Source organism: Limulus polyphemus, unplaced genomic scaffold (assembly GCF_000517525.1).
Source record: "Limulus polyphemus unplaced genomic scaffold, Limulus_polyphemus-2.1.2 Scaffold3329, whole genome shotgun sequence".
Lineage (NCBI taxonomy): Eukaryota > Metazoa > Arthropoda > Merostomata > Xiphosura > Limulidae > Limulus > Limulus polyphemus.
The window spans coordinates 107,307-117,094 of record NW_013668939.1 but is presented as its reverse complement, the minus strand read 5'-3'; the positions used below and the strand labels follow the sequence as shown (position 1 = coordinate 117,094).

The 9,788-nt window shown below is 33.2% G+C and overlaps 1 protein-coding gene across 1 annotated transcript in view; it reads left to right on the top strand.

The window, feature by feature from the left end:
• LOC106469159 (MICOS complex subunit MIC60-like) overlaps window positions 1-9,788 on the top strand; it is a 55,465-nt gene that overhangs the window by 10,984 nt on the left and 34,693 nt on the right. The window contains exon 2 of the mRNA XM_013929624.2: window positions 8,718-8,721. The gene's annotated coding sequence lies outside the window, so the exon portion shown is untranslated. The remainder of the gene's footprint in view (window positions 1-8,717; window positions 8,722-9,788) is intronic.

Below are 9,788 nucleotides of genomic sequence, written 5' to 3'. Positions count from 1 at the left end.
AAATATGTATAGATTAAGGGCGATGCCTTCAGAATTGACAAAGCTTTTTCGTGTACAGTTCCGTATCATTAAGTACGGTAGTACTTAATGGATCGTGATTAAACAAAATGGCGGCGATGAAAAATCGCCCGTTTAAAACCACCTTTAAAATGTTTAAAGAGTTTATATTAACAATGACTATTTCGCAGTATTGGCTAAGTTAAACTAAAGCTTATTGTACTTGTAAAACCGCCTAAATCGATATATACGTGTTTATTCTTCTAAGTAAGTAAGTCAGTGACTCTTCCGTCTGGGGTCCCAATCATTCCTTTCTTGAACTGAAAAAGATACTAGTATATATATAAAACGGACGATATGCTACTTTGGACGCATAATTCGATTTGAGGGTAGATTCGTAGAGATCCTGATGAGTAATAAAATCGAATCGAGTATAGGCGCGCCCCACATCGGTATTGCTGCCGCACAAAAATATAGCAGATAAAAGGGAAACAAATAAATAAAAAATAATAATTAGAGTGATTTGCCAAAGTATGGATGATAAGTTTTATGTAATCCAGTTTTTGTAGTTTTGACTTTCTTTTTTCGATACATTTTGTAGCATTAAAACTTTCTACTTTGCTATAGCTAGTTAGGTTACATATACATCGATCCCTACTTGTCTTTATAAAATATTAAATTTTTTTAATATGCTTGTTATAATATAGATTCTTACGTCTAACATTAATTCCAAGTTGTTCCAAAAGGTTTGTTTGAAAGCGTGCCAGTAGAGACGAAGGCCTAAGAACAAAAATCCAAACACCGCACGGCGTTATTGAATTAGACCTTAAATGTAAAGTATACAAGTGAACCCTGACTGTCAAATACTGAACTAAGGTAGTATTTTGTAATTCGCAGAGAAAACCTTTCAATAACATAATGTCGCAAGTCTCAACGGTGCTCATTCTGCTCATTGAAATTTATCAAAAGTAATGTAGCTTCATAGCAATTAGCACGAAGGAATAATTATTAGAGATGCATGGGTACGCGGCCAGATATTCGGCCCCGTCAGGGTATTGGGCTATCCGGTAATACTCAGCTCCGGCCGAGTGTCGAAGTTAGGCATCTAAGCCCTAATCTTTGTGGCAACTAACGCGGTACTGAAAGTACAGTCAACAATTGGTTTAGTTATAAAAATAAAAACGTGTTCAGAGCAACAAAAACTGACTACCCCTGAAAGTCGTGGATTCAGAGAACAGTAGGGGTTAATAACAGGCATATGGCTTGAGAAGTGGATTTCTGGGGAAGGTGGTTTTTTTGAGAACAATAAGGGTTAGGGTTTGAAAAGTTTGGGCTAGGCTTTGAAAGTTGAAAGTCAATCTTGAATGTTCCGTTAGTGATTATTCGGTTAAGTCTAATAAACTACAATTTTGTTTTTGTTTTTAATTTTTGTGAATTTGTTGTTTTTTTTTAGAGGGGACAAGGGTAGAACCCGATTCCGGTTGACACCCGGCCCTGGCCGAAGCTGAGTGACCGGGTGCCTGGACCCGGTATTCGGCCAAATTTTACTACAAGTGCATCCCTAATAATTATATTAACACATTTATAAAATACGACTAGAAACATTGATAAATAGTTTCAATAGTTATTTATGGTTTTGTTATATTTACACCCTGTTGTAAAAAGTTGCTCATAACATAATTGAGGGGTTATATGGTAATTTTGCTTTTTCAGAATAACACTAATTTTAGTTATTCTGGTCTAAAGATATTTAATCGTAATTTCTGCCACTGACGTATAAATGCGTCTACTACAATAAAATGGCTAGGAGTGGCTTAGTGATTAGTATACCGGATTGTTATTCCGAGGGTCCATGGCTCATGTCCCACTGCCGCAAAATCGCATTCCACACTTTGAGGCCGTGGTTTGTTTTGGTTGTTGCTAAGCTCAAAACTACGCAATGGGCTATCTGTGCTCTGCCCATCACGGATATCGAAACCCGATGTTTAGCGTCATAAGCCAAAAGACTTACTGCTGAGCCACTGGAGAGCGGGGCTGTGGGTTCTTGGAAGATTGACAGTAAAATCCTAATTTGCGATTAGACAAAAAACAGTCCAAAAATTTACTTAACTACTTTACGTCTAATGAGTCTTGTCGATCTGTTCACAATTTGGGGCAGCTTTATTCAGAATAGGCCTGGCATGGCCAGGTGGTTAAGGTGCTCGACTCGCAATCTAAGGGTCGCGGGTTCGAATCCCCGTCCCACCAAACATGCTCGCCCTTTCAGCCTTGGGGGCGTTATAATGTGATGGTCAATCCCACTATTCGTTGGTAAAAGAGTAGCCCAAGAGTTGGCGGTGGGTGGTGATGACTATTTGCCTTCCCTCTCGTCTTATACTGCTAAATTAGGGATGGCTAGCGCAGATAGCCCTCGTGTAGCTTTGCGCGAAATTAAAAAAAAATTATTATTCAGAACAAAGAAACTACAATGTATAAAAAAGTTACTTGGAGCTGAAAGTCAAGATAAGTTTTTGATTTTAGATTATTCAGTTTATGGAGACGGTAATTGTACTTGTGTTTTTGTATAATCATAGGCAGCTAAAATTTTAACTTACACGAAATTAATTTTTGAAGGACAAAATAGTGTATAAAAATTAACACGTTTGGAGATTGCGAAATAATTTACTAACTGGTTTATTATTTGTGTGTGTAAAAACATACAGTAAAAACATATTCCAAAACAGTCACGATAAATTTTATTTGAGTTTCTCTTCTTCACTAAAAACATGTAAAATTACGTTTTACATTTTCAGTCAGTGGAAGTTGTCATTGCTGATTTATGGCAAAGCCACGCAATAGGCTATATGCGCTATTTACATCGCGGAAAATCGAACTCCGGATTTTAGCGTTGGTCCATAAACTTACAGCTGACCCAACAGTGAAAATTATCTTGTTGAACTAGGAACCAAAATAACCCTTCATAATGTTACGATAGCGGAAGTCACGTGACGCCGCTGGCGCATGCATGACTGAGCTTCTCGAATTATCAGGGAACTCCTCGAATTTTGGCGAAGCTTCTTTGTTAGTATATAAACTTGGCGAGAAAAGCCAGCGGATACAATGATGGATGGATTGTTAAGCGAACAATAGTCACGATGAGTTTCAGGTAATTTACGATTCTGTTTCGAGCTAGTGTGTGTTTTGCACTCGTAGAGAGCAAAATTATCGAAATTGTAAATCACTGTGATTTATAGCGTGTATTATAAAAGTTGTTAAGTTTAAAGTGACCTGAAACGTACTGGCTGTGAAATTACTGTGTACTAAAAGTTTATATCGAGAAAGAATAAACTGGTTTAATCAAGAAAGGACTTGTATCGTTGAAGTTCCTCGGAAAGAATTTCTACCGGAAATTAACAAACAAGCAGATACGTAACAATAACATGAACTAAGTAATTATGTCTTATAATAAAACCGTAGTTGTTATTTAAGAAAATCATACATTTTACACGATTTGTTGTAGGTATAGAATTGTTATATTTCGTACTTCGACTAAATATTTATGAATGTAATATGCATTACAAAAAGTTTAGGATAACGCAGCCAAGTTTTATAATTTATACAAAAATAATTATTCTCTTGGTTGTGCAGAAGTTTCTAAAATACAATATTTATGAGTTTTACTTTCTAGATATATTTTTTTTTAATTTTCGGATTTCACCACCTAGTGTTAACAAATTCGCGAAGGACATGATGGTGAGGGCAACTGTAGTTTGGGTAGAGTTAAGACCTCTTGAATGAGAATTTTTGGAGTTGTATTATAGTTTACTGTAGTTTTTATCTTGATCTTCACATCTAATTCTTGAAAACGAAAGAAAAAAATGCTGCGAGCTTCTTCGAAATCAGCAGTAAATCGTATCAAATCAACTTCAGTAAGTTCGTCCATTAAAAAAAGTTTAATTTCTTCTGTATTCCTGTTCTGGATACAAATTCTAAAATTAAAATTTATTTGAAATATCGCGGAACCGGTAACTACGACCTATGTCCGTATATAACTTGATTCCAGGGTGTGTTCTGGAACTTTATTTTTATACTAGTGTAATATAAGTTGAAAACGTGGTGATGTGTATAAAAAGAATATAACTTCAACACTTTGTGGTGGTGTCAAGAAGGAAGAAACTTGACATTTATATAACTGTAATTAGTAAGCCTTGTATTAAACCTTAAGGAATTTTTTGAAACTAGTGTAACAATCTGAATAAGTAGTATATTATATTTGTAATTATCACTTGTGTAAGTGTAATTTTGAATAAATGAAGTGAGCTAACTTTAACTAGCCTAATTGCTTTGGTATGAATTGCATTTAATTAAATTCATATTTGATTAATTTCCTCATTGAAATGAACACTTTATGAAAACAATTGATTATTAAATATTCATTTATTTGAAATATTATTAAATTCTTAAAATGCTTTCAATTCTGATTGTGTAAAGTTTATTATCAATTGCAGACACATTAAAAATAAAATATTGGAGGTGCATAAAAGGGTGCCAAAGTTCAAAGGTTCCAGTAGTATGGAAATGATATTGGCAGAAGACATATTTTGGTTTACATATAATTTAACAACTTTATTGTAGAAATAATACAGGTTTATTGTATGTTTAATATGGTTTAAGCGTATTATCTCTGATGATGAACAGTAAAAAAAAAATGTTTTTCTGAAGCACCCATGTTTTAGATTGGTGCATTTCATAATGGACTGCTCATTTAAAAAACTCATTTTGAACATTATATAAGATTAGGTTACTTCAATTTACTAAAACATAACTTCTAGCAGTGCATTGTAAATTTCTGTTTGCATTGGTAATCATCAAGGGAAAGTATACTTCTGTAAATCTTACCGTAACTTATCTCGTTAACCTGCTATAAACAGGAAAAAGGTTTATGTAAAGTAGCATACAATAAATGTAACCAATTGTATACATGAAATTAAGTATTTTATATTCATTTTTTAACTAACGGTAGTTTAATCCATTTAACATTATATTTTAGAGTTAATGTTTTAAGTAGACATGTTAATTAAATATTAAATTAAGGTTTGTTATTTTAGTCCTTTAAATCTCAAAACAAAAAATTATGGTGTACCAAAATTATTGTAATGTCTGCCACTGTTTATTATAGAAGTATATGTAATCATCTTATTTTATGAAGTTACATATATTTTTGTGTTTTAAAGATGGCAGTTTATTAGCTTGGAGTCATATGCCCTAAAACATGCACAATTCTAAAAAGTTTAGGTACAAGAGAGTCGGGCAGTGTAGCATGCATGTGATACAGTAGAAGTTATTGAACATTGTTAGTGTAATACATATATATATTTAACATGAACCTAAGTCACCTAGTCTGTCCACACCTTGTTAGACAGTAGTGGGATTAAAGCTGAAAATATCATTGCCAGAGAAGGTACCCAACTGATGAAAACATGCATTTTAATTTTTATAAATATGAGTGGAAGAAAGTATATCTAATTAGCTATATTGATTTTGAGGTTGATTTTTAGTTTTGCTCTAAGTATATATATATATAGATTGTTCTGTTTGGAAGTTAACATTAATTAATATGACCTTATGACCATGAGAACTATGTGAATAACTTGTTTAATTGATATATTCAATTACCTAAGAGCGTATGTTACATCATGTAAAGTAGTTGATTAATTGAAATTACAATTAAAACTATTAATGCCATAAAAAATAATAAACTAGTGTTTGCAATTATTCCAACTTTCCAGTGATTAAACTTGATTAATTTTACAGAAATAATTGACTAATGAAATTAGAGTTTAGGATTATTATATTTTTTTTTTGTTATTCCAACTATCCAGCTGTGGTGTAAAAATGTATAAAACTTAGGTTGACAAATTCAGAAAGTTAGAAAAAAAGTGCCATGGATGATGTTTTTGGATGCAGGAACCATCATACAGTCTTTGATTGGGTGGGCCATAACCTACCCAAGCCAGTAATCAGAATATTGCCCTTGTGAATTTTAATGATTATTTGTGATTAATTCAAGTTTGTTCAGTTGAATCAATTAGTGTAACGAATCGTGAAAATTATCAACTAATTGATATACAGGTTACATATTATCACTAATTTGGATTATTCAGCTATTCAAGTACTTGAAATATTTCCATTATGTTTGTTGTTAAATACAAAGCTAAACAATGGATCATCTTTGATCTGTCAACTTCAGGTATTGAAACCAGATTTTTGGCATTACATGTTTTGTTTTAACCACTTTTGGAAGTATATTTTATGCTTACTTATTTTCTGAAGACTCTTACTTAGTTCAGTACCATCAAAATAAGGGTTAAAAACATGGTTAATTTGTTTTTCCAATTACTTATTTTGATAACATCTGATAATAAAAGAATATTAACTTGCTTGAAAGTGTTTAAAGGAAGGTTATAAGGGCAATTCCTTTGATAGAAAGGTTATTTTACAGGGATAGGTTAGGGTCTCTTGATAAAATATAGGTAAGAGGTGGATGTTATTGAAGTTTACAGGACTATCCAGGGGATTGATAGGATAAAAGTCTCGGATTTCTTTGTGCTAGATTCTGATATAATAAATTGAGAGAACATAAGTTTAAAGTTTGGAAGAACAGTTGGTTTGGGTTAAGAGAGTTTTATTCTTATTTTTTATAACAGGATGATTGACTTATGGAATGCATTGCTGTTGGCATTAGTGGATACCAACACTTGATTACCTTACAGGAGTTTATGAAACTGTGATTTCCTGAAAAATTAAGATTGGGTTTAAATTTTTAGGTGCTACTATAGCGTGCGGTCTACCGCAGTATCCATAGTCTACCAATACCCACCGGACCCAATTACCCCTATTCCAGAGGGATCATAGAAGACCCCACCTGACCTGACTTGACCTGTCTATTTAACTAAGTGTAAAAGTCTGGGTAGACCACACGCTATAGTGTAAAAGTCCCAGTAGACCGCACGCTATAGTGTAAAAGTCCCGGTAGACTGCACGCTATAGTGTAAAAGTCCTGGTAGACTGCACGCTATAGTGTGAAAGTCCCAGGTAGACCGCACGCTATAGTAGCACTAATTTTTATTTATCTTAAGGGCGGGTGTGCTAGGACAGACTTGAAGGGCCAAGTGGTCCTTTGTTTTCCATGTTTGGTCAAGTGAGGCATTGTTCTTATGATAACAAAACACAAATCCATTCCATTAGCTTATCAGTTTCAATTAGATATACATTATAAAATATGAGGGTAAATACTTGTAGATGATGTAATGTTTCATCATATTTTCTGATGCTGTATAAATAGGATTACTGCCTTATCTGCATGTGCGTCTAACACTATAGTGTTATGAAGTGGTTTGTCGTATGAAATGTGATGGGTAATGATTGTTTATTTGATTTATTTTGGGGTGATTTTCAGACATCATCGCTGAAGAAATCAGTCTTTAGAGCTCAGTCAACTGATACTCCTCGTCAAGGAAAACGGTGAGTGTTCTTACATGATACGTACTGTATTAGTGCTCAGTTAATTGACACTTTTCATTCAGGGAAAAACAGTACGGTTGGATTTAAAGTTTTATTTTTCTCAAAAGTGGGTGCGCTAGGACAAAGTCTTCCTTTGTTTACCATGCGTCGTGTTTTGTCAAGTGACTCATTGTTTTTTAATAGAAACTAATGTTAATTTAACAAGAAAATTTATTGAAAAATAGTTTGTTCATTTACGCATAAAAGATTTAAGAAAAAGAAAATGGGGGATAAGACAGAATAGCATAATATATTCGGTATAAAAAAGGTTCAGTTCCAAACAAAAAAGATAAAATATTTAAAAGTGTTGCATCCAGAAACTGTTTCAAAATGTTGCTTAAGTTTTTAGTAATTTTAAATTTATGACAAATATGGCATAATTTGATCATAAAGTATGTAAAATAAGCGCAAATATGCTTCAAAAATATAAATGAAAATACAAGTCACTGTGTTACACTGTATATATATTAGTTGTCTTTGGGCCAATTGGATAGCATGACTTTTTGTTATTCATGAGATAAATTACAATATTCATCAGTTTATTTCCATGACACTATAGACCAGTTTTTGTAAAATCCTTTTGATGTTACACTATAGTTTACAACAAGTTTTATCTTAGTTTCAAATACATGTTAATTAATGCATGAACCTCAACTATTTCTTGAACCCAAAAAAAAGCAATGTGGCCATGAAGATTGACGATTATGTTAACAAATTCAGTGTTCGTGTGGAGAAATTAGACATTTTAATGTCTTCATTGGAAGACTGACCTCTGTTTAAATTATCCGTAGACATCCCTATTATTACTTAAATAATCTTATGTGTATACTGTTGTGTTATGGATTGTAGCAATAGAATATTTAACGGGATAGCTACATTGAAACTTTATAAATTGATATACTGATTTTTCCAAAGTTAAACATACAGTATGTTGAATTAAAATCATAATATTTTGTCTCTCGTCGCAGAGGTGGAGGTGCTAAAGTAGTACTGACCTTATTTGGAGGCAGTATTTTAGCAGCAGGTGGGGCTGCAGCATATGCAAAGTATGATCCAAAATTTCAGAAGACATTGGAGCAAAATCTGCCATATGCCGAGGAAATTTTCAAGTTCATTCCAGAATGGAAAACTCCTCCTTACATGTAAGTTTATAGCCTTGTGTAAAAGATTGTTTAAAGTTTAGCAGTAATGCAAGTTTTAACATAAAATATTATTAATTTTATAATAAAACACTGCTGAATGTAGGTCCTGTTCTTTTAGTTTTTATGCGAGAAAAAAACAGTTTCCACACTGGAAATAATTTTTTTCATCCTATGTTTTTTTTTTGGAAGAGGAAGATAGCGTGTAACATATAAAGCTGAACTTTAGTAAACTAATGATTGTTTTTATTTTTGAGTTAGCAGATAGTGAACAATTATCAAAAGGAAAATTTATTAAATAACGTTTCATGTTATCGTTGAGTTGGATGGCATGTATACGTCACAGACAAATATGAAAAATCTCTCGTTAGACTATTGCCTCTTCAGCAATGGAGAAAATATCATTCGTTGTCATTGTTTGAGAAGGTAATAGTCTAATGAAAGATTTAACTTACCGCGTAGAAACCTAATATGGATTTCTGACTTGTCTGTGATGTGTACATCTTCTTCATACGACTTTAATCCCATTCTGATATGGGATCAACCTCTTGGGTCCTAAACTCTAGATTAATATTTGGGTTTTGGCAAGGGTTTTTACCCCTCAGGTGGTCAACCCTGAAGGTGCTTCTCCTCATTTAAATGAGCTTGGCACCAGCATGGCTTAGTTGCCTGTGACATGAACATAAATATTGCTATGTTTTGAAATGATAAGCTTGTTATGAATGATTCAGTAGATCCACACTTCAGGATTAGGGATGCTAAAATCTGTTACTTAGTGTAGTGTGTTTTTAATGAATTGTTCTCAGTGGTTGAGAGCTGTTGATACTAAGATTCTGGGTTCAATCCCCATTACAAACACAGTGCATATGGCTAATTGTGTAGCTTTGTGCTAAAATAAGCAGAATTTACCTTTGAGAACGAATTTAATTTGAAACTTTTGTCACCAGGAGGTGAAGAGAATCATAGTACTAGATCCAAGAAAAGATAAATAGTGTCAAATATTTCATTGCTGCGAAATAGTAGGAAAGTCTGTAGGAACAAAATAGGAACTGTTTCCGACACCTGATAGCTTGCAAAGTATCTCTGACATGATCTAAAGTACTACAGATA